General features: G+C 34.4%; 2 protein-coding genes and 1 long non-coding RNA gene across 3 annotated transcripts in view; 1 reads left to right on the forward strand and 2 right to left on the reverse strand.

Moving 5' to 3' along the window:
* Positions 1 to 10870: 10870 nt before the first annotated feature.
* Positions 10871 to 13714, reverse strand: LOC144856036 (uncharacterized). The gene is made up of 3 exons (XR_013614898.1): positions 12050 to 13714; positions 11599 to 11857; positions 10871 to 11557 (listed from the first exon to the last, which is right to left on the reverse strand). It is a non-coding gene; the product is annotated as an uncharacterized LOC144856036 (long non-coding RNA).
* Positions 13715 to 15955: 2241 nt separating this feature from the next.
* Positions 15956 to 23759, reverse strand: part of LOC144856032 (ataxin-10-like) — a 79055-nt gene continuing 71251 nt past the window's right edge. The window contains exon 9 of the mRNA XM_078714012.1: positions 15956 to 16428. The gene's annotated coding sequence lies outside the window, so the exon portion shown is untranslated. The remainder of the gene's footprint in view (positions 16429 to 23759) is intronic.
* The window catches only part of LOC144856033 (protein Wnt-5b-like), a 43222-nt gene continuing 37098 nt past the window's right edge, over positions 17636 to 23759 (forward strand). The window contains exon 1 of the mRNA XM_078714013.1: positions 17636 to 17960. The gene's annotated coding sequence lies outside the window, so the exon portion shown is untranslated. The remainder of the gene's footprint in view (positions 17961 to 23759) is intronic.

Here is a 23759-nt window from a genome sequence, read left to right on the forward strand (position 1 = left end):
TTTAAATTTATATATAAATTGGGTCAATTACAATGTATAAAGTATCTTAGAATTTGCGGCGATCCATCGAAATCCCAAGTGGCTCAGGTGGTTAAGACCACTTCACTTGGATCTAAACCTTTGTCCGTTTAGAAGGGGTTCGAATCCAACCAGGTACATTTAAATTTATATATAAATTGGGTCAATTACAATGTATAAAGTATCTTAGAATTTGCGGCGATCCATCGAAATCCCAAGTGGCTCAGGTGGTTAAGACCACTGCACTTGGATCTAAACCTTTGTCCGCTTAGAAGGGGTTCGAATCCAACCAGGTACATTTAAATTTATATATAAATTGGGTCAATTACAATGTATAAAGTATCTTAGAATTTGCGGCGATCCATCGAAATCCCAAGTGGCTCAGGTGGTTAAGACCACTGCACTTGGATCTAAACCTTTGTCCGCTTAGAAGGGGTTCGAATCCAACCAGGTACATTTAAATTTATATATAAATTGGGTCAATTACAATGTATAAAGTATCTTAGAATTTGCGGCGATCCATCGAAATCCCAAGTGGCTCAGGTGGTTAAGACCACTGCACTTGGATCTAAACCTTTGTCCGTTTAGAAGGGGTTCGAATCCAACCAGGTACATTTAAATTTATATATAAATTGGGTCAATTACAATGTATAAAGTATCTTAGAATTTGCGGCGATCCATCGAAATCCCAAGTGGCTCAGGTGGTTAAGACCACTGCACTTGGATCTAAACCTTTGTCCGTTTAGAAGGGGTTCGAATCCAACCAGGTACATTTAAATTTATATATAAATTGGGTCAATTACAATGTATAAAGTATCTTAGAATTTGCGGCGATCCATCGAAATTCCAAGTGGCTCAGGTGGTTAAGACCACTGCACTTGGATCTAAACCATTGTCCGTTTAGAAGGGGTTCGAATCCAACCAGGTACATTTTTATTATATTGAATTGAATTTAATTAAAAATATAAAAATACTGTGGTTCGAACCAGCAACCCTTTAGTCGTTAGACTATGGCACTACCCGTTGCACCACACAAGTTAACTTTCAAACACCTAAAAAAAAAAAATTAAGAACATTTGTATGAATTTAAATGTATAAAATATAAAGTATTTTAGAATCTTTAGTTTGTCATCAAATCCTCAAGTAGCTCGTTGGAGAGTACTAATGTAATTGGATCTGAACATGTGTGCTTTGGCGAGGGTTCAAACCCGACAAAGTACATTTTTTTTATATAAATTGAATTTAATTTACAACAATAAAAGTAAAAAGTGTGGTATCACTGGGACTCGAACCCGTGAACCTCTGATCACTATACTGTAGCACTAACCGCTGCGCTACACAAGTGAACATATTAACTTAAAAAAAAAAAAAAATAAGAACCTTCGTGTTTCGATTGATGCTTATAAAGTTTATGGCGTACAAATTACCTTACACTTTCAGTAAGTTCCTAGGTAGCTCAGAGGGACAGACGTATGGCTGACGTGGTCGGTGGTTCGAGAGCTGTGTTGGGCAAGACGGACAGGCAATCGGATACGGACAGGCAATCGGATACGGACAGGCAATCGGATACGGACAGGCAATCGGATACGGACAGGCAATCGGATACGGACAGGCAATCGGATACGGACAGGCAATCGGATACGGACAGGCAATCGGATACGGACAGGCAATCGGATACGGACAGGCAATCGGATACGGACAGGCAATCGGATACGGACAGGCAACCGGACAGGCAATCGACACGGACAGGCATCGTAAACGGACATGGAAACGGACAGGCAATCGGATACGGACAGGCAACCGGACAGGCAATCGACACGGACAGGCATCGCAAACGGACAGGCATCGCAAACGGACAGGCAATCGGATACGGACAGGCAACCGGACAGGCAATCGGATACGGACAGGCATCGAATACACATCGGAAACGGACACGGACAGGGAAAGAAGATGAGGAAAAAATAATTTAATTTAATTTTTTTTTTTTTTTTTTTTTTTTATAATTTTTTTTTTTTTTGCCCATAGCGGGAATCGATCCCGCGATCTCTAGATCCATAGCCGGTAGCATAGCACGTTAAGCCAAAAATCAACCTGGAATGAAAAAAAAAAATTTTCGAAGTGTTAAACCTTCGGTCAAAAATCAAAAAATTTTAAAAATGTCGGTCCAAACCGCAAATTTTCCATGTTTTACCATCTCTTTTTGGTAAAACATGGAAAATTTGCGGTTTGGACCGACATGTAAATGGTAAAATACGGAAAATAGGCGGTTTGGACTGACATGTTTTTAAAATGAGAAAATGGTAAAACACGGAATACTTATGGTTTGGAACGACATATAAATGGTAAAACACAGAAAAATGGCGGTTTAGACTGACATATTTTCAAAAGTTTTGATTAATCAGGCAAAGACAACGATTTAGACTAACATTTGGACATTAATTTGTATTTAATTTTCAATTTAAATCAAAAAGTATTAAATATATGTATGTCAATTTGTCAATTTCAAATGGGACGGGGTAGGGCCAGAGTAATGGGGGGAGGAGAAACATTATTATATGTATGTTAAATGTTAAATTAGTTAGTTTAATATTCTACGTTTGAAATCTAAATATATTTGAAAATGTTTATTTAAAATATATCATGGCCTATCTTCTTTAACAATTTGTCAGTAGTTAATAAAGTCAATAGTAAAGTAAAGTAAATAAAGTGCGAATTATAAAATAAATGTACATGCAATCATAGGAAAAGCAAGCCACAATGACCAAACAATAATGATAATAAGTTTTTGTAATTGCTAGTGCTTGTACCCAATGAAGGTTCCAATGAAGCCTCTGAAACCTACCAGTAAAATTGCCTGTACCCTATACAAAGTTATACTACGTGAACGAATTAAAAATAGGAACAATGGGGGCACAATGTCGCGACCAAACAGAGGTAATAAATCAAAAATAAAAAAGTTTCCTGACCTACAAATTAAGCTGAATAAGGTCAGTATTATTAAAGTCACGTATACGTGTATGAATTAATAATGGGGCCCTATTTAACATTCTAAGACACAGCTAGAGCCACAATGTCACAAAATAAAAATGATATTAATAATAATATTTAAGTTGCCCTTACAACTAAGTAAGCTAATAAAGTTGCTTGTACCATATAAACCTGTATAAATGCGTGAACGAATCATTAATAGTGCACTATTTACATTCTAAGACACAACTAGAGCCACAATGTCACAAAACAATAATGATATTAATAATAGTTAAGTTGCCCAACTAAAGTAAGCACCTGTACCGTACTAATAAAGTTGCCTGTACCATATAAACCTGTATAAAAGGATGCGTGTGCGAATTATTAATGTTGCCTGAACTGGTACGTGCCTGTACCAAAGCTCCTGTACTAATAAAGTGGCTTGTACTATACCCAATGTGATACCTGTACCAGAGCTCCTGTACTAATACAGTTGGTTGTACCCAATGAAGGTGCCTGTACCAAAGCTCCTGTACTAATAAAGTTGCCTGTACTCAATAAAGCGCCTGTACTAATAAAGTTTGTTGTACCCAGTGAAGGTGCCTGTACCAATTAAGATCCTGTACTAATAAAGTTGCTTGTACCCAATGAAGGTGCCTGTACCAAAGCTCCTGTACTAATAAAGTTTGTTGTACCCATCGAAGGTGCCTGTACCAATTAAGATCCTGTACTAATAAAGTTGCTTGTACCCAATGAAGGTGCCTGTACCAAAGCTCATGTACCAATAAAGTTGAATGTACCCAATGAGTACTTATACCAATGAAGCCCCTGTACAAATTCATCTGTACTACGTGTACGAATTACGGATGAAACCTGCAGTACTACTACCACCAATTAAGCTGTACTAAAAACGTTGCTTGTACTCAACGAAGGTACCTGAGACCAAACGTTAATGATAATATCGTAATTAGTTGCTTGTACCCAATGAAGGTACCTGTACCAATAAAGCTCCTGTACTAATAAAGTTGCTTGTACCCAATGAAGGTACCTGTACCAAAGCTCCTGTACTAATAAAGTTGCGTGTACCCAACGAAGGTACCTGTACCAAAGCTCCTGTACTAATAAAGTTGCTTGTACCCAATGGAGATACCTGTACCAGAGCTCGTGTACTAATACAGTTGGTTGTACCAAATGAAGGTACCTGTACCAAAGCTCCTGTACTAACAAAGTTGCCTGTACTCAACTAAGATCCTGTACTAATAAAGTGGCTTGTACCCAATGAAGGTACCTGTACCAATAAAGCTCCTGTACTAATAAAGTTGCGTGTACCCAATGAAGGTACCTGTACTAAAGCTCCTGTACTAATAAAGTTGCGTGTACCCAACGAAGGTACCTGTACTAAAGCTCCTGTACTAATAAAGTTGCGTGTACCCAATAAAGGTACCTGTACCAATAAATCTCCTGTACTAATAAAGTTGCTTGTACCCAATGAAGGTACCTGTACCAGAGCTCCTGTACTAATACAGTTGGTTGTACCCAATGAAGGTGCCTGTACCAAAGCTCCTGTACTAATAAAGTTGCCTGTACTCAATTAAGATCCTGTACTAATAAAGTTGGTTGTACCCAATGAAGGTACCTGTACCAATAAAGCTCCTGTACTAATAAAGTTGCCTGTACTCAATTAAGATCCTGTACTAATAAAGTTGGTTGTACCCAACGAAGGTGCCTGTACCAAAGCTCATGTACAAATAAAGTTGAGTGTACCCAATGAGTACTTATACCAATGAAGCCCCTGTACAAATTCATCTGTATGATCACTACGTGTACGAATTACGGATGAAACTTGCAGTACTACTACCACCAATTAAGCTGTACTAAAAAACGTTGCTTGTACTCAACGAAGGTACCTGAGACCAAACGTTAATTATAATATCGTAATTAGTTACTTGTACCCAACGAAGGTACTTGTACCAATAAAGCTCCTGTACTAAAAAAGTTGCGTGTACTCAATTAAGATCCTGTACTAATAAAGTTGCTTGTACCCAATGGAGATACCTGTACTAAAGCTCCTGTACTAATAAAGTTGCCTGTACTCAATTAAGATACTGTACTAATAAAGTTGGTTGTACCCAATGAAGGTGCCTGTACCAAAGCTCATGTACCAATAAAGTTGAGTGTACCCAATGAGTACCTATACCAATGAAGCCCCTGTACAAATTCATCTGTATGATCACTACGTGTACGAATTACGGATGAAACCTGCAGTACTACTACCACCAATTAAGCTGTACTAAAAAAGTTGCGTGTACCCAACGAAGGTACCTGTACCAAAGCTCCTGTACTAATAAAGTTGCGTGTACCCAATAAAGGTACCTGTAGCAATAAAGCTCCTGTACTAATAAAATTGCTTGTACCCAATGAAGGTACCTGTACCAAAGCTCCTGTACTAATAAAGTTGGTTGTACCCAATGAAGGTGCCTGTACCAAAGCTCATGTACCAATAAAGTTGAGTGTACCCAATGAGTACCTATACCAATGAAGCCCCTGTACAAATTCATCTGTATGATCACTACGTGTACGAATTACGGATGAAACCTGCAGTACTACTACCACCAATTAAGCTGTACTAAAAACGTTGCTTGTACTCAACGAAGGTACCTGAGACCAAACGTTAATGATAATATCGTAATTAGTTGCTTGTACCCAATGAAGGTACCTGTACCAATAAAGCTCCTGTACTAATAAAGTTGCTTGTACCCAATGAAGGTACCTGTACCAAAGCTCCTGTACTAATAAAGTTGCGTGTACCCAACGAAGGTACCTGTACCAAAGCTCCTGTACTAATAAAGTTGCTTGTACCCAATGGAGATACCTGTACCAGAGCTCGTGTACTAATACAGTTGGTTGTACCAAATGAAGGTACCTGTACCAAAGCTCCTGTACTAACAAAGTTGCCTGTACTCAATTAAGATCCTGTACTAATAAAGTGGCTTGTACCCAATGAAGGTACCTGTACCAATAAAGCTCCTGTACTAATAAAGTTGCGTGTACCCAATGAAGGTACCTGTACCAAAGCTCCTGTACTAATACAGTTGGTTGTACCCAATGAAGGTACCTGTACCAATAAAGCTCCTGTACTAATAAAGTTGCGTGTACCCAACGAAGGTACCTGTACTAAAGCTCCTGTACTAATAAAGTTGCGTGTACCCAATAAAGGTACCTGTACCAATAAATCTCCTGTACTAATAAAGTTGCTTGTACCCAATGAAGGTACCTGTACCAGAGCTCCTGTACTAATACAGTTGGTTGTACCCAATGAAGGTGCCTGTACCAAAGCTCCTGTACTAATAAAGTTGCCTGTACTCAATTAAGATCCTGTACTAATAAAGTTGGTTGTACCCAATGAAGGTACCTGTACCAATAAAGCTCCTGTACTAATAAAGTTGCCTGTACTCAATTAAGATACTGTACTAATAAAGTTGGTTGTACCCAACGAAGGTGCCTGTACCAAAGCTCATGTACAAATAAAGTTGAGTGTACCCAATGAGTACTTATACCAATGAAGCCCCTGTACAAATTCATCTGTATGATCACTACGTGTACGAATTACGGATGAAACTTGCAGTACTACTACCACCAATTAAGCTGTACTAAAAAACGTTGCTTGTACTCAACGAAGGTACCTGAGACCAAACGTTAATTATAATATCGTAATTAGTTACTTGTACCCAACGAAGGTACTTGTACCAATAAAGCTCCTGTACTAAAAAAGTTGCGTGTACTCAATTAAGATCCTGTACTAATAAAGTTGCTTGTACCCAATGGAGATACCTGTACTAAAGCTCCTGTACTAATAAAGTTGCCTGTACTCAATTAAGATACTGTACTAATAAAGTTGGTTGTACCCAATGAAGGTGCCTGTACCAAAGCTCATGTACCAATAAAGTTGAGTGTACCCAATGAGTACTTATACCAATGAAGCCCCTGTACAAATTCATCTGTATGATCACTACGTGTACGAATTACGGATGAAACCTGCAGTACTACTACCACCAATTAAGCTGTACTAAAAAAGTTGCGTGTACCCAACGAAGGTACCTGAGACCAAACGTTAATGATAATATCGTAATTAGTTGCGTGTACCCAACGAAGGAACCTGTACCAATAAAGCTCCTGTACTAATAAAGTTGCTTGTACCCAATGAAGGTGCCTGTACCAAAGCTCATGTACCAATAAAATTGAGTGTACCCAATGAGTACCTATACCAATGAAGCCTGTACACGTTCATATGTATGATCACTACGTGTACGAATTACGGATGAGACCTGTAGTACCACTACCACCAATTAAGCTGTACTAAAAACGTTTGGAAGGTAGACCTGTACCAATTAAGCTCCTTTACTAATAAAGTTACCTGAACTCAATTGAGCTACCCGTACCAATTAAGCTCCTATATCAAATAAGCTGTACTAATAAAGCTTGTACTAATAAAGTTGGTTGTACCAAGTTAGCTACTGTACTAATAAAGACAACGTTTACCAATTAAGCTACATATATACCAATTAAGTTGTACTAATACCCGTAACACTACGTGTACGAATTAATAATAGGGCCCTGTTGAAATGAAATTCACAATGCTAGCTTCAATGTGACCAACAATAATTATAATAATAATAATAGTTAATTGCCTGTGCAGTACAAATAAAGTGGCTTAGGTGACCCGTACCAATTCAGTTCCCTCTACCCTACAATGTAATTAAGTTGCCTGCACGAATTTACCAATAAGTTAACTTTACCAAATAAAAACCATTTTGCATTATGGAAATATGAAACTTTAAAAATTGATTGATTGATGAGATTTAATTGCAATCCACACATTAAATCTACTCAAAAAACTTCTTAAATAAAGACAGATTGCTAAAGAAGATGTCTAATTAAACAATGTTTAATCTCCAAATAAATCCGTATTAAGACCAATTTGTTTGACTATACCTATGTTACCCCAATATTAAGCTATATCAACCACGTGCTTCCTATTGGGAGGAGTTGAGGCTAGTTTGACTCGATGCTATAGGCCTAGCCAACTACCGGGCTTTTATTAATAACATCTAAATCTATATTGTTTAAAACTATTGCTTACCTTTAAAACATCATTGTTTCACGTCCTAAGATTTTACGCTAGCAAATGTCCTTAAATTTCTGTTGTCGACGACGTGCAGAGCCAATATTATTCCATGTTTGTTGTTATTGTGTGCGGTGATGCATTGATATTTAAATGAGCTATTCCCAGACAGACGTGACGCGGCAATCTTGAATATGCATGTGCTGCTGCAGAAAATACTATTACGATCATCATTACCGGTGTAATATTAATGTGATATCGCCTTGTATCCCTTGTCGACCGGTCGACTGCTGACATTACAATTAACTCTTTCAATAATAGAAAATAAACACACAAATGCAAAACAAACAAAAGATCTTATTTTATCATTACAAAATTAACATTCGGTAAAAACAGTAATTGATAGGTGAAATAAAAAAGGTCTGTAAACGGAATCATTTTCTTATCTCCGCAAAACATTATTTTGTTTTTGACTCGATTTCGATTCGATTTGTTATTTGTAACTTATAAATAACAAAATATGTATTGGTGTTTTTTTTTCATTTTGTATCGGGAGACAAATAAAAGAAATGATGTTTCTTGGATTTCACTTCAAGATATATACAAGATTCATTTTTTGTACAATATCACTGAAAAACGGAAAATATTTAATTTAATTTATACTTAATTCTAACAGTATATTCTTTAAAACATTTTAAAAAGACAATTCGTCAAATAAAGTATTGATTCAGTATTATGGAAGGCAAAATTCGTCAAACAAAGTTTCAGTAACGATTGATGCTTATGTTTATCGGGTACAAATTAACTTAGACTTCCAGTAAGTTGTTATGTGGCTCGGAGAGTCAGACGTACGTAGGTTTGCTGTAGTGGTTGGTGGTTCGAGAGCTGTGCTGGTACCTGACGACATGGACTTGATGATGATGGAAGCGCGCGATTTTAATCGGACAGGCGTCGAAACGTACATGGATTTAAATCGCCATGTAAATGGTAAAACATGGAAAAATATAAACTCAGATTGTGAATAATTTAATATTTTTATCATTTTTAAATATAAAATAAATAGTGTTAACTGTTTAGTAGAGTAAATAAAATATGCATTCAGAATTTAATTTTACCGGAATTGACTAGGCCTATACACAGAAAGCACGGGAGCGATATTTATTTTTACTTAAACGACATAGTGAAAAATTAGTTTGTAGATAAATAGATTGAATTTAACATAATAATAAAGCATCGTAACCAGTGATTTTAAAGTGATCTTTAAAACTTACTTAATAAGAATAGAATTATGTACAAGCGGTTGTCTGTAGCGTTTGATTTAGAGTGATCATAATATCATTACAGAAAGACGGATTATTTTAATTTGTATTAACTACTAAAGTAATATAACGACAATAACGATATTAAATTATAGTTAAACATCACATCATTTAGACATAAATATACGTTAAATTAGTTACTTTAACTACGTCGAAAAAATAATCTGTAAATAAACGTTCAATTAATCATTTTAAATAGAATGAATGCCTCATTGTGAAGACAAAACAAGCTTCCCAACTTTTAATTTATGATTATTTTATCTTGATATTAATTAATTTTAAACTTAATTGATGTTTACATTTTAAAATAATCAATCAAATAAGTTCATTTGAAGAGTGGAAAATAAACGAAATGAAAATAAGTGTATGAATTTATACGTGAATAATGTCGATGATTGTCTGTAATATTCTTTAAATAATTTAAATAATATTTTGGATTGCAAAGTGTTCAATGTTATTGTCTTCTTTGTATGCATTGATACATTGATTTAAATGATTTTGATGATGAAGGAAATATAAAAACCACAATTCAATTCTTACAGACTCACTATAAATAACATTTAAAACACATCAATGGAGAATGGAGATTTCAATAAAAGATAAATTATTTTATTGACGTTAGCAAGTGTTTATGAACGAGTTATTAGAATGTATTATTATTTTCTTTTATATTGTAGTTTAATCTTCTATGGCAACAGATCTTTTCATCTGCTCGTCTTTGGAATAATAATTAAAGAGGCAACATCAATCGATTATTTAGTGGTTAAGCAACATCTCCTTCCTTCTTTTTGAATTTGAATACTTGTTTCGGCGAGCTTTAAAGTGCTCTGCTTTACTTATTTTTTTTTTGTCGTTATTTTGGGATATTTTATGGATCATTTTTGTTTGTGTATAGCACATAGAAACATTGTATTAGGCGCTATATACTAAAAGGGCTCTTATATTTTAATTTACCGATGTAAATACTCTACTACCTGTCTTTTCAGTTTCTGGAATTACTCTACTACCTGTAGTAATAAATGTAATGTGATATTACATGGAGGTAAATTGAGGTACATACAATAAAACAAACCGGCCTTACAATAATTATGTAGGCCTACTTATACACTTTTTAAAATTGGTTCTTTATTTATAATATGAAATCATTTCGGTTCTAAACAAATGGACAACTTTTACCAGACATTCACACTGGATATTTTTTATTAAAATAATTTACAAATATGAAATAATGATAATAATATTGTGATTTTACAAACGTTGATTTATAAATCAATTTTTGAGCAAATCTTGCAGTTAACATTGTCAACAATTTAATCTCAATTATAAATGGAAATATTTGGAAAATATTAAATATAGGCCTATAATAAATAATGTTAGAATAAATTTTTATTTTATTAAAAAATAAAAACAGCAATAGGCATAAAGTATTCATAATGATATTGGATAATATTTATTAATATCAATCAACAAGTATAAATATATTTATGTTTAGTTTCCCTGATCAATAGACAATAGTTATTATAATAGTTATCAATATTACAGTGCTGTTAATATGAAGAAGATATAAAGTGAAATGATAGTAAAAAATTAGCTGGTAACACACAAGTTTAAACAATAAGCGGACATGTAATGGTATCCTCCCCTATTTTACCTGGACTTACTTACATAGGACTTACATACATGATCTACTTACATAGGACTTACATACATGATCTATTACATACATGATCTACCTACCTACCTGGACTTACTTTCTTACTTACACTTACATACCTGGACTTACTTAAACTTGCATACATAGGACTTATTTACATATCTAGCCTACTTACATACCTTACCCACAAGCTAAGAAAGGTGATATGGAGAGGGATATAAAATAAGAAGAGGGATACCATTACATGAAAGCCAACAATAACAAGTAGTAAAAACGAATTAGTGAATTAGAAAAAATGGAGGAAAAAATGGTTAAGCAAGTTAGTATAGTTGTATTGATGAATTATTGACATTTTAAAGTGTTTACTTCGATTAAAATAAGATATATTTTTATTTTATCATAATTGCAAAATTAGAACACAATATATTTGTCATCGTCTGCCTCATTGACCGTCAATGCTGTCTCGTACTTTGTCCGCTTCTTGCCGTACTTTTCCGGTGTTGTCCGGTTCTTGTCACGCGTTGTCCGGTTCTTGTCGCGCCGTTGTTCGGTTCTTGTCGCGCCGTTGTCCGGTTCTTGTCGCGCCGTTGTCCGGTTCTTGTCGCGCCGTTGTCCGGTTCTTGTCGCGCGTTGTCCGGTTCTTGTCGCGCCGTTGTCCGGTTCTTGTCGCGCCGTTGTCCGGTTCTTGTCGCGCCGTTGTCCGGTTCTTGTCGCGCCGTTGTTCGGTTCTTGTCGCGCGTTGTCCGGTTCTTGTCACGCGCTGTCCAAGTTCTCAATCTATACAAAAATATAATAAAATACAGCAATTATATGCCTAATGTCCACATTTCCTATGCATTGTAGATCACAAATGTCTCAAAACATTAAAAACAAAATTGTTTATTATAAAAGTGGACTCTACATTGTTGGTCTTATTATTATATTGTCTTAGTTTGCAAGATATTAAATGTTTTAGTAAGACGTACCTACCTATGGTATAATGTATTTACGTGGAAACGTTAAATTTTATTGGTACAAAAAATATCTTCAATCTCTGAAAAGATAAAAATACATTTGATTAACCTGAAAAGAATAAATATTGTTAGTCGCACATTATGATAACTGGTTTGGGTTGGAAATTATAAAATATAATTAATTTTATTTGCACCATCATCAAATTGATTTAGGCCTACGAAGAATTTCTACGTAAATGGAAATAACATCAAAATGGGTCCAGTTACGTTTCTTTTAAACGGTTACCAGATTAAAATAAATAGGCCTACAAGTAAGGTAACCAATACTATGAACATTTATAATTGCATTTTTATAAGTTGTTTATTTAAATGTAAAAAAGAAAATCTCTAAAAGCAAAACTCCAATCTCTGAAAAGATAAAAATACATTTGATTAACATGAAAAAGAATAAATATTGTTAGTTGCACATTTATGGGAACTGATTAGGGTTGGAAATAATTCATTTCTACGTAAATGGAAATAATATTTTTATGGTACAATCGAAATGGGTCCATGCCAGTTATGTTTTGTTTTTAAATGGTTACCGTTTATTAAAATAATTAGACCTACAAGTAAGGTAACCAATTTATAATTGCGTGTTTATAAGTTATTTATTTAAAGGTATGAAAAGAAAATCTCCAAAAGAAAAATAGAAAAACTCCAATCTCTGCAAAGATAAAAATACATTTGATTAACCTGAAAAAGAATAAATATTATTAGTTGCACATGATAACTGGCTGTGTTGGTAATTATGAAATAGAATTATTTTATTTGCACCATCATCAAATTAATTTAGGCCTACGTAAATGGAAATAATATATAGATGGTACAATCAAAATGGGTCCAGTTATGTTTCTTTTAAACGGTTACCATTTATTAAAATAAAGAGGCCTACAAGTAAGGTAACCAATACTAAGTTATTTATTGAAAAATATAAAAAGAAAATCTCCAAAAGAAAAATAGAAAAACTCCAATCTCTGAAAAGATAAAAATACATTTGATTAACCTGAAAAAGAATATTGTTAGGTGGGTCCAGTTACGGTACGTTTCTTTTAAATGGTTACCGATTAATAAAATAAAGAGGCCTACAAGTAAGGTAACCAATACGGTACTAAGTTATTTATTGACAAATATAAAAAAAAAGAAAATCTCCAAAAGAAAAATAGAAAAACTCCAATCTCTGAAAAGATAAAAATACATTTGATTAACCTGAAAAAGAATATTGTTAGGTGGGTCCAGTTACGTTTCTTTTAAACGGTTACCGATTAATAAAATAAAGATAAATAAAAAGAAAAAAATAAAGCCTGCAAGTAGGGTAACAGATACTACATGACAATTGTAAATTTATAATAGCGTTTTTATCAGTTATTTATTGAAAGATAAAAAAATAAAATCTCCAAAAGCAAAACTCCAATCTCTGAAAAGATAAAAATACATCTGATTAACCTGAAAAAGAATAAATTTTGTTAGTTGCACATTTATGGGAACTGGTTGGGGTTGGAAATTACGACATAGAATTAATTTCTACGTAAATGGAAATAATATTTTTATGGTACAATCAAAATGGGTCCAGTTATGTTTCTTTTAAACGGTTACCAGATTAAAATAAATAGACCTACAAGTAAGGTAATCAATACTAAGACAATTTATAATTGCATTTTTATAAGTTATTTATTTAAAGGTATAAAAAGAAAATCTCCAAAAGAAAAATTCAAGAGTCTCTGAAAAGATAAAAATACATTTGATTAACCTGAAAAAGAATAAATATTGTTAGTTGCATATTATGATAACTGGTTGGGGTTGGAAATTAATCCATCGTAAAATAGATTTAGGCCAACGTAAAATTTCGCCACGTAAATCAAAATATTATTTATATTAATCAACAAAAATGGGCACAGTTAGGCCCATGTTTCTTTTAAACTGATACCAGTTATTAAAATAAATAGGCCTACAACTAAGGTAACCAATACTAAGTTATTTATTGACAAATATAAAAAGAAAATCTCAAAAAGAAAAATAGAAAAACTCCATTATCTGAAAAAATAAAAATATATTTGATTAACAAGAAAAAAGAATAAAATTATTAGTTGCACATTATGATAACTGGTTTGGGTTTGAAATTAAGAAATAGAATTTTATTTTATTTGCACCATCATCAAATTGATTTAGGCCTACGTAGAATTTCGTCATTAAATGGAAATAATATTTGTATGGTCCAGTTATGTTTATTTTAAACGGTTACCAGTTATCAATACAAGGCCATATACATGGCTGCAGTCGCGTGCTCAGGTTAGTGTTTACCGACCGACCGACCGACCGACATAGTGAGCTGTAGAGTCGCGTTGCAAGCGACTAATAAATAGACCTGCAAGTAAGGTAACGCAATACTAACTTTATAAATGCGTTTTTATAATAGTTATTTATCGAAAGGTATTAAAAGAAAAGCACGTAAAATCGATAAAACATAAATACCTTACCTCGACATTATCGTGTTTTAGTCTCTGTATCGTTTATGCTGTACAGTATTACGATGACGTAGACTACGATGACCTACGATGACGTAGACTACGATGACCTACGATGACGTAGACTACGATGACGTATGATGACGTAGACTACGTTGATAATCATTCACAAACAAGAATAATATAATCATTCAATGTAGCAGGTTAATATTTTTTTAATTTACGCTAAAAAATGATTTATTTATATTGATGGCTTCCGTACCCCTGAGTTTGTTAATAATTATTATATTATGTAAAAATGTGAATAAAAATGTGAATAAAAAGAATGAACGCGCGCGGTGCACCTCTTCTGAACCTGAAAAACAAACCAATATTATTAGATGACGTCATGATTGATGAAAGTTAGGCCGGCTATGATTGGAAAAAAAAAAAAAAAAAAAAAAAAGGGTACGGAAGCCATTCAAGTCACGCTGCGTTTATATTTTTAGTTTTCAAGTTACAAAATCTAAATTTGCTAAAATCTCTGCTTTGCTAATCAATCTCTGGAAAGACAAAAATACATTGATTACCCTTAAAAAGAATATTTATTGTTAATGTACCGTACATGTGTGACTGTGGCTTAAGAATTACTGGAAAATGGATTTACTTAAAATCTAAATAATGTTTAAATAGGCCTACATATATTTTGGTAAAGCTTTGCCTACAATATCAAACTTTATGTGACAAAATATGTGATGTGCTCATGGACCTCATGATGATCACTACAAAACTTAGGAATATCACTACCATAATTGGGCACATCACACTTTTTTTGTCAAACTAGTTTGATAATGTAGTGGACCGGAAATTGATAATTATTCGCCTCTTGGATTAAATGGTGGTCAAAATGGCGACTACATTTTCCACCATTTCATTCGATATACAACTTTTATAATAAGATATCAAATAACTGGAATTGTATTGGGAAACGTGTCCTTGTTGGCTTAGGCCCTTACATATCAAAGATAACCGCCGACGACGACGGGAGACCAAACAGAGTGAATTCCAAAACAAGCAATAGTCCTAGCTACTGATAGTGTAGACTATTAGTAATAGAGGTGGTTAGAGGCTTCAATATATTCTTAATTCGATTCAGGGAGTGAATATAGACTATTAAAATTAAAAAGTGGATTATTTAGATTAATATAATTTATCTAAATGTACAAAATGATGTTCTGTTACTTACCCACACTGCAAATCCCGTTCCGCTAGACCGGTGAATGACGTAGCCTACAGGTGCACGTACGTCACGCGGCTATTCAAAAACTGAATTGTTAACGATTTCATTGGATCCTTCGCTAATATATGCAACTATTTTAATTGTGCGGCATATTTTGTTTGCAAGGTTTGAGTTGTGTTGTGTTTTTAACGAACGGCCATTTTATATATTATCCATTACCACTAACTTCATTTATTTTGCTTCAACTAATTTGTCCTATTAGAAGAGGCGCCTAAATCTCTTAACACGCTGGCTTATTTTATCTATTCATTTGTTTAATAAAACAATCAAATAGTAGTTTTATTGTGGAAAGTAATAACAATAATACTCACAGTTTTACCAAATGATATTTTACATTAATTTTCACAGTTATTATTTAGTATAGAGAATGCGTTCATCTATATCGGTTGATTTTACTGTTTATTTTTTCTGGAAATAAGCCTACGGTTAATCTTGGATCTCTGCAGGGTGAAGTAGTGTTTATTATTGTGCAAACTCAACACGTTAGTAGTAACAGTATATAATATCATTACTATGTGATCCTCTTAATACATCTTGACTTTATAAATACACCCAACCCAATGGCACGTACATTATTTTATGTACTGGTTCTCACTTTGATGTTACATCATCCTGAAATAAAAAAATTAGTAAAACACTTTCTCTAAAAAGATAAAATACACATAATAATATTAATAATAACATAATAATATTAATAATAACATAATAATATTAATAATAACATAATAATATTAATAATAACATAATAATATTAATTTCAACCGTACTCAACTACACTAAAGAGGACAACACTACAAAGACGCGCGCGTAGAAAAGCTGTACAATTATTATCGTATACCTATTTAAGCAAAGAATGTTTATTCCAGATGTTGTAAAAATGTAAACAGAAATTACAATTGTATTTCTTTGTTTTTCTAGTTTTTTTTCACGTTAATGTAAATAATTACTTTCAGCATGAACTCAGGTGGCACGTACATCAGTCTCCAGGCGTTAATCGTAGATAACTCATGCCTCCTTCCTTGCCTTGTTGTCAAACGGATATACAAAATCATCTTTGTTCACATTTATTTTTGGTTTGTTACGATAACAGATACATTTTAAAGAAATCAACATAAAAAAAGGCGATTCTCGTACGGTACGTCAAACGTTTATAGAGATAATAAGCGGATGCTTATTTACATTCGCACGACCCATCACCCACAATACCCCACCCCCTTAAAAATTTCTATCCCATCAAATTTCATACAAAAATAAGTGTGAAACGGATTCAACTATTGTCATGTAAAAGAAATGTTTCGATGACGTAATATACAAGGGTCGTTCCATTGATACTTCAGAATGTCCCTCCTCATTGAATATCTTGTGACCAATCAGAGCCAAGCAACAGACACGCGCGTCTTACTGAGGCAGACGACAGTATTCACTTGACAGCAGCTAGCTTCCACCTCACTCAGCTCTGGACTTACTCGGTTTCGTGCTTTTTATTTTAATTTACTTCGAGTTACGTAAGTATTCGTATTATAGATATGTTCTTGTGATATTTAATCATTATCTCCTCTATAAATTCTAAACATATAAATGTCTTAATTACCTATATATTATAAACATTGGTGGCGTTTAACTGCAATTTCGTTTAAAAAAACTTGTGTTATTGAGACTACTGATGCGTAAGGCTGTGTGTTCTCAATTAAAAATAATAAAGTTATAGCACGGTGCGTATGGTTATTGAACCTTCCAATTTCCATGGCCCTCGTCTCATCTTACTCCAATTTGTTGTATTTAGTACTTATTAATTTGGCTCTTGTTTCTTTACCACTAGGAAGTAGGCCGCTACCAATTTTAACCTGGACGATACCGATGCGTTTTAAAGTCATGCTGCGGTACTCAACATAACTTTGGACACTGAAGCTGAAACTGTTGATATATACTGCTGTTGGGGGATGCGAGTATATTGACAAATCAAACGTCTATTTGCCTAATCATTCACCTCACAAAAGCCTCAATTTAAACGTGTGTGCATACGTGTCTGACAAGGTACAATTTCGGGGATATTACGCTTTTGTGCCAACTTGTTTTTGTGGACTAGAACCTATCTACTACTCACTTATTAGTGGAATATATTATAATTAACATCATATCTACAGGTAAGTTAGTTAAGTTTAGAACAACACCTAGTTTAACAGTTGTCTATTCCTACCATATAATTCGATGGGGGAGGGGTTTCAGAATCTGTAAGGAGAAATACAGTTTAATTATTATGTACATGTGTACATTTTAGTAGAAATTATTTAGTATTATTCCGTCACAATATACGGTACCATACAATATTCAACAACAACAATATAGGCCTACCTATACTTCGAATAAACAGACAGAAATGATATTTTTGTTTTTCCCCATAATGTGCTAGGTCTACTAATATTCAGTTTCCAAGTATAACTGAGTTATAAAACCTAATCTAATACTTAAGTATAACTAATCCTTTATAGGTTAATTGTACATTTTTTAGCCGTTGATAGAATAGCTGATGAGTTCATACTTAACCCTAAAAACAATTTCTTCAAATGATTGACAGAAATGATAGTTTAACATGTTAATAGAGAAGGAAGACTGGCGACTTGTTGCCGATTGTTAGCTAAATGTTCACGAGCTGTCGAACGAATTAAAAACCATAAAAAATGCGCGTTTATTTTAAAAATCATACAAGTAATGACTTCCTCTGGTTATCAAAAAAATACATAATTTTCCTATCAAATCAAATCTATATAATACCAACAACAATTTACCACAAAGTGTTGCTGCAAACTTATTTAAATCCAACAGTTTTTATGCTACATTTACAATTGTCTTTGGAGATTAAAGGGGTTAGGATGCCTTAGGAATTGCATGACCCCGGCCCGTGCAGCGTGTCATATTTGAATAATCAAATTTCCTCTACGGTTTACTTGAAGGAGTGGGCATATACATAAGTATATTTACTGTAGGCATAAGCCTTCAAACTGGGAACATTCATCATGTTAGATTTGCGCACTATTTATGCTTTATGTTTTGGTAATTGGTTGTAGGCATAAACAGGCCCACAGAGCCATGGTACCCCGTCAATATTGTTAATATTAAGTACGTGCTTAATACACTGGGTCAATAGTAACTTCAATGATTGTAAATTTATGACCCGAGATTTACCCCCTCTCAAATAATATAAATTACGTACTGATGCGTTGGTTTAGAAATAGGATATAAGTCCACGTGATACCGACGACGGCTTAAGCTCTGTTTACACTATCACACTTTATGTGGCAAAAATGTGATGTGCACGGACACGATGTCATATCACTACCATATTTTAGTATATGACTGCCATATATGGGCACATCACACTATTTTGTTAAACTAGTTTGATAGTGTAGACAGAGCTTTACAAAAACAAACCAGTCTTAAGTTAAAGGACCGTTGGTGAATTGAGCCCTGTGACGACAGAACTCACGTTATCTGTTACTTTAGAAACTTGAGACCTTTTAATTACTTTCAATTTTACGTTCAGCGTGACGTAATTCATATCTTGGTGTGTGAATGCCAAATTCAATATTCGAGAAATCTTTTATGAAATTACCTTAAAGAACAATTTAAATTTAAGCGAAATTACAAATTGAAATCATAAAGTGAGGGCGCCTGGCATTTAAAATAAAATAACTGTAAAAACATTTGAGCATATTATAGGAAATCTCGTTGTTTCTTTCTTATGTAATCCGGTTGCGTGTTAGGGTGGTCCAATTAACTTGCCTTGATGTTAATATCGTGTTTCTCTCCATTTATAATACTCGATTAACAGTTAATTGATAATTTGATCAAGTAGAACGACACATTAATAGACCGTGCTAAAGTCTTCCCTACTGGAATGTCTTTACGATAATTATTTTACTGCGGCCACCACGGAAAATCAATTTCCATTACCCTTAGCCTATTCTATGCGTGTTTTTCACGTTTCATATTGGTCATTAAATAAACCTTTGGAAAAAGAACAAAATATCTATATTAACAGTATTACTTACTATGTCTTTATAACATCATAATACGCAGAAAGACACACAAAACGCAACATATTCTATTTATAATTATATATAAATTAGCAATTGTCGCTTTGAATGTGCGTAGTTCGCAACAAAACATAAAAAGAGGGGAAACCCCTAATGTTATGCTAAGTGGTGATAAGCGCAACAAGTTGCAATACGTCATCTTGATAACGCAACTAATATTGTCAAGTTCCATTATCCAAAATGCCATCGTACTACACAATACCTATTTAACGTCTGATAAACTAGATCAACTGGAGAATCTATATTATGCAATATTTAATAATATTTTCTATAGTTACTTTTGAGTGAAAGTAGCGTCGTGTCAAACTCTCAGTCAGTGAAGAGACAGGAATAGCACGCGAGCGTGTAAAAACCATCGCGTCATTATTATCAAAATTTGAACGCGCAATTGCTCGTGGTGTCACATTGAAAATGTTACGTATAACAAGCCTTAAACAACTATAGGCCTATGTACTACAGTGATGCATGTTGTTATGTTGCTAACGAAAAAAAACTCCCTTCGATAATCACTCATCACATAATAATTATATCATAAAAATTGACTTGGATTTACATGTTACAAATATTAAATTTCTGTGTATTTTGGAACGGCTGGCCAAGTGTAGACAGGTGAACTTAAATTAGGAATGTTTCCGGCGTCATAGTGTTTGCGAAACTTTCTCATGTACGTCACAAAGCGCATGCTCAAATTGTTGTAATTTCCAAATTAATGCAATGCACGCACCGATTGTCCTAATTTCAAAATGATACCCGTTGTGACGTCATTGACCCGACTGGATTGTGTCTTCTTCGTACGACATGAGTGACCTACGTATTATCTATATACAAGGTACAAAACAAAAAAATATATAAAATAAATGAAAGTTGACGCGAGTGGGTATTTTTATCAACTTTTAAACGCGCGCGTCAAAAGTGACATCTCGGTGTAAATGACAAACTATATTCGTCAGTATTATTGCATTTTAAATGTCATGTCAACGTTGTTTATTGAATTTGTGACCGTCACTTAAACTGTTCGCCATCGGCGGTAAATCCTCAAAGAATATAAGACAAATTAGCAATATTGCATCCCTTGTGATTCTTCTGTGTACCTCCCACCCTGTTGCTGGATATAGGCAAAGTGTTGTTGAAGCTGGCTCGGCGCAGATCAGTTTTAATCGGGCGTCAGTAGCCCGTCGTGATAGCTCATTAATCAAGGCCTAAGGCGTAGCATTCCTATCACCATTGAGATGTGGCTAACCTGTGCTTCGATTCACAACCAGGGTCGCTCGTATCTGATACACTATTGAATCTCAGTAGTAATCTCGATTCTTAGATAGCAATCCTAGATCAGATATTTGATCACATTTTGACAAATTTACCTGTTAAAGTTTTCTACTGGGATGCAACGAAAAGGCGCGTAAGCGCAACGCAAGTGAGATGACCAATCTCAAGCGACAGTTCGGATAATCCATCGCTTGTGATTGGTTAAATTGATTACGTTGCGTTTACGTCGCTGCATTACGCCCTAATGGGAACCAAGCTTTAACCATGGACCTATAAATTAGGTCCATGCTTTAACTGCCTTTGATGATTACCCAGAAACAACATCTAAGTGGCAATTCAATTAACGGAAAATATATATTAAACCCGCTTGTGGCATGAATAAGAGAAAATCATAAAAAGATAACAGAGATAAGTGTTCTGAGGGCGAAGGGGGTAGTAAAGGAGATAAGTAAAGCGAACAAATGTAAAATGCCATATAATAACAGACAATATAAGGATATATCATTTTCTACTGTAGGTCTGATGTTGTTAGAAAGAAATCACGCTGCGAAAAGTGAAACCATTGTTGACAATGTGTATTAATTATTTTGAGTCATAAGTGAATTTGTTAAGCAGGTGTTCATCTCCAAGACCTCAATGTAAAGTTCACTTTCCTTTTGCTGTTTTCTAAACCAGTCCTACCAACAGTATGCTGCGTTTAAATCAGTTACAAACTTTTATGTTTTGTGGTTCCCGTTTGACCACCAAAGCTTGATTCTCACTAGAACGCAACACAAGGACGAAAGCGCAACGCAATAAAAATGACAAACAAACTAGTAAATTGTAAATGGTCAACTGACTTGTAATGTGCATGCATAGGCTACATCGTTAATTTTGCGTCCACGTAGTTAACTTTATCAGTTATATAACGAGATTCAGTACTTTTTTTTAACTACGAGAACACTTATTTTCCACATTTCCCTAGTGTCCCAAATTGTCCAATTTGTCGTCATTTGCTGTTCCGTATCTAGTCTTCTTATCCGGTACTAGTCTACCATGGAGTAATTACTTCATAGTAAGTACCGGTACTATTTTCACGGGCCGTTTAACAACAGTACAGTACATTGATACTGTATGGGTGGCCTGCATTAGTTTTTAAATTGTACGGTACTGAACGAGAATTCATCTTTAAATTTTCGTCTGTATGCATGTGTGAGATATGTTCGAAATTGTTTTCGCTTGGGGTACCGTAGTTTATCATATTACTAGAGTTACATCTGAGGTACATACCTATGTTTGAACACATGTAACATAGGCCTAGCTAGCAATTGTGCGTCGCAACAGTTACTGTTTTAGCCACTGGGAATGCTGCTAAGTACCACCGCTGTTTGTCAAAATATGTTGCCTAAGAAAGAACAATATTATTTGTAGGCACGAACGTGCTTTCCAAAGCCAGATTCAAAAATATTTACGTAACCTCACTGCGCGTCTGAGAACTGGAAGGAAGCTATGTATAATTATGCTTCAAGTGAGATTTGAAGAAATACGGTTAAAAAACGATCAAGATTCTTTAGCTTTGAAAAATTCTGTTGTGACGTATGTTGTTAAAGATGATGGTGCCTTGCTTATAAGTTGGTTATGGTTGCTTCTGTTTGTTATAAGGGTTGCTTCTGTATGTAGTGGTTGATTCCGTTGATGGTGGTTGATTCTGTTGGATGTGTGGTTGTCTGTTGGTTGTGGTTGCTTCTGTTAATTGGTGGCGGTTGCTTATATTGGTGGTGGTTGCTTATGTTGTGGCGTTTGCCTCTGTTTAAGGTAGTTTCCTCTGTTGTTGTTGTTGGTGGTGGTTGCTTATGTTCATTATGGTTTATTCTGTTGGTTGTGGTTGCTTCTGTTATTGGTGGTGGTTGCTTATGTTCGTTGTGGTTGTTTATGTTGGTTGTGTGGTTGGTTGTTTTTGTTGTGGGTCCGTTAATGTTGCTGTCGACGATTATCATTATTATTATTATACATTATTATGTCGTACCGTCTGTTGGTGGTGGTAGCGTTTGTTGGTAGTGGTTGCCTCTGATGGTGGACGTTACTTTAGTAGTTGGTGGTATTAGTTTCTGTTGTACGTTTGATTATGTTCCCGAGTATAACATTAGAAAACAGATAATATGAATCTATCGTCATTCAGGTTATGTGAATTGAATGAGAAAAGTTATAAGAAACTGACACACTAGAGGGCGGACTTCATATATATCTAAGTGACTTCAGATTAAGGATGAACCTTTTCGGATAAGAATATTTGTGTTTAACTATGATAGAGTGCAATATATTTATGTCATGAGGTAGTTTCCATTACTGATAACCATGCTGTTATGCCAGTATAAAACACATATGCTTATTCTAGCTTATACCCAAGTCATATATATATTATACAGATATTGCCTGCTTAAATGTTAAATATAAGATTTGACATCCCCGAGGGAATGATATTTTGTTCGAGGGAATATATATTTCCCGAAGAGCTAGCTGAGTGAAATATATTTCTCGAGAACAAGTAAAGCCTTAGTGTTGCTTTACTTACCTATTAAATAGGTTCCATAGATAATTAAATTT

This window comes from Antedon bifida, chromosome 11 (assembly GCF_963402885.1).
Source record: "Antedon bifida chromosome 11, ecAntBifi1.1, whole genome shotgun sequence".
In the NCBI taxonomy this organism is placed as follows: Eukaryota; Metazoa; Echinodermata; class Crinoidea; order Comatulida; family Antedonidae; genus Antedon; species Antedon bifida.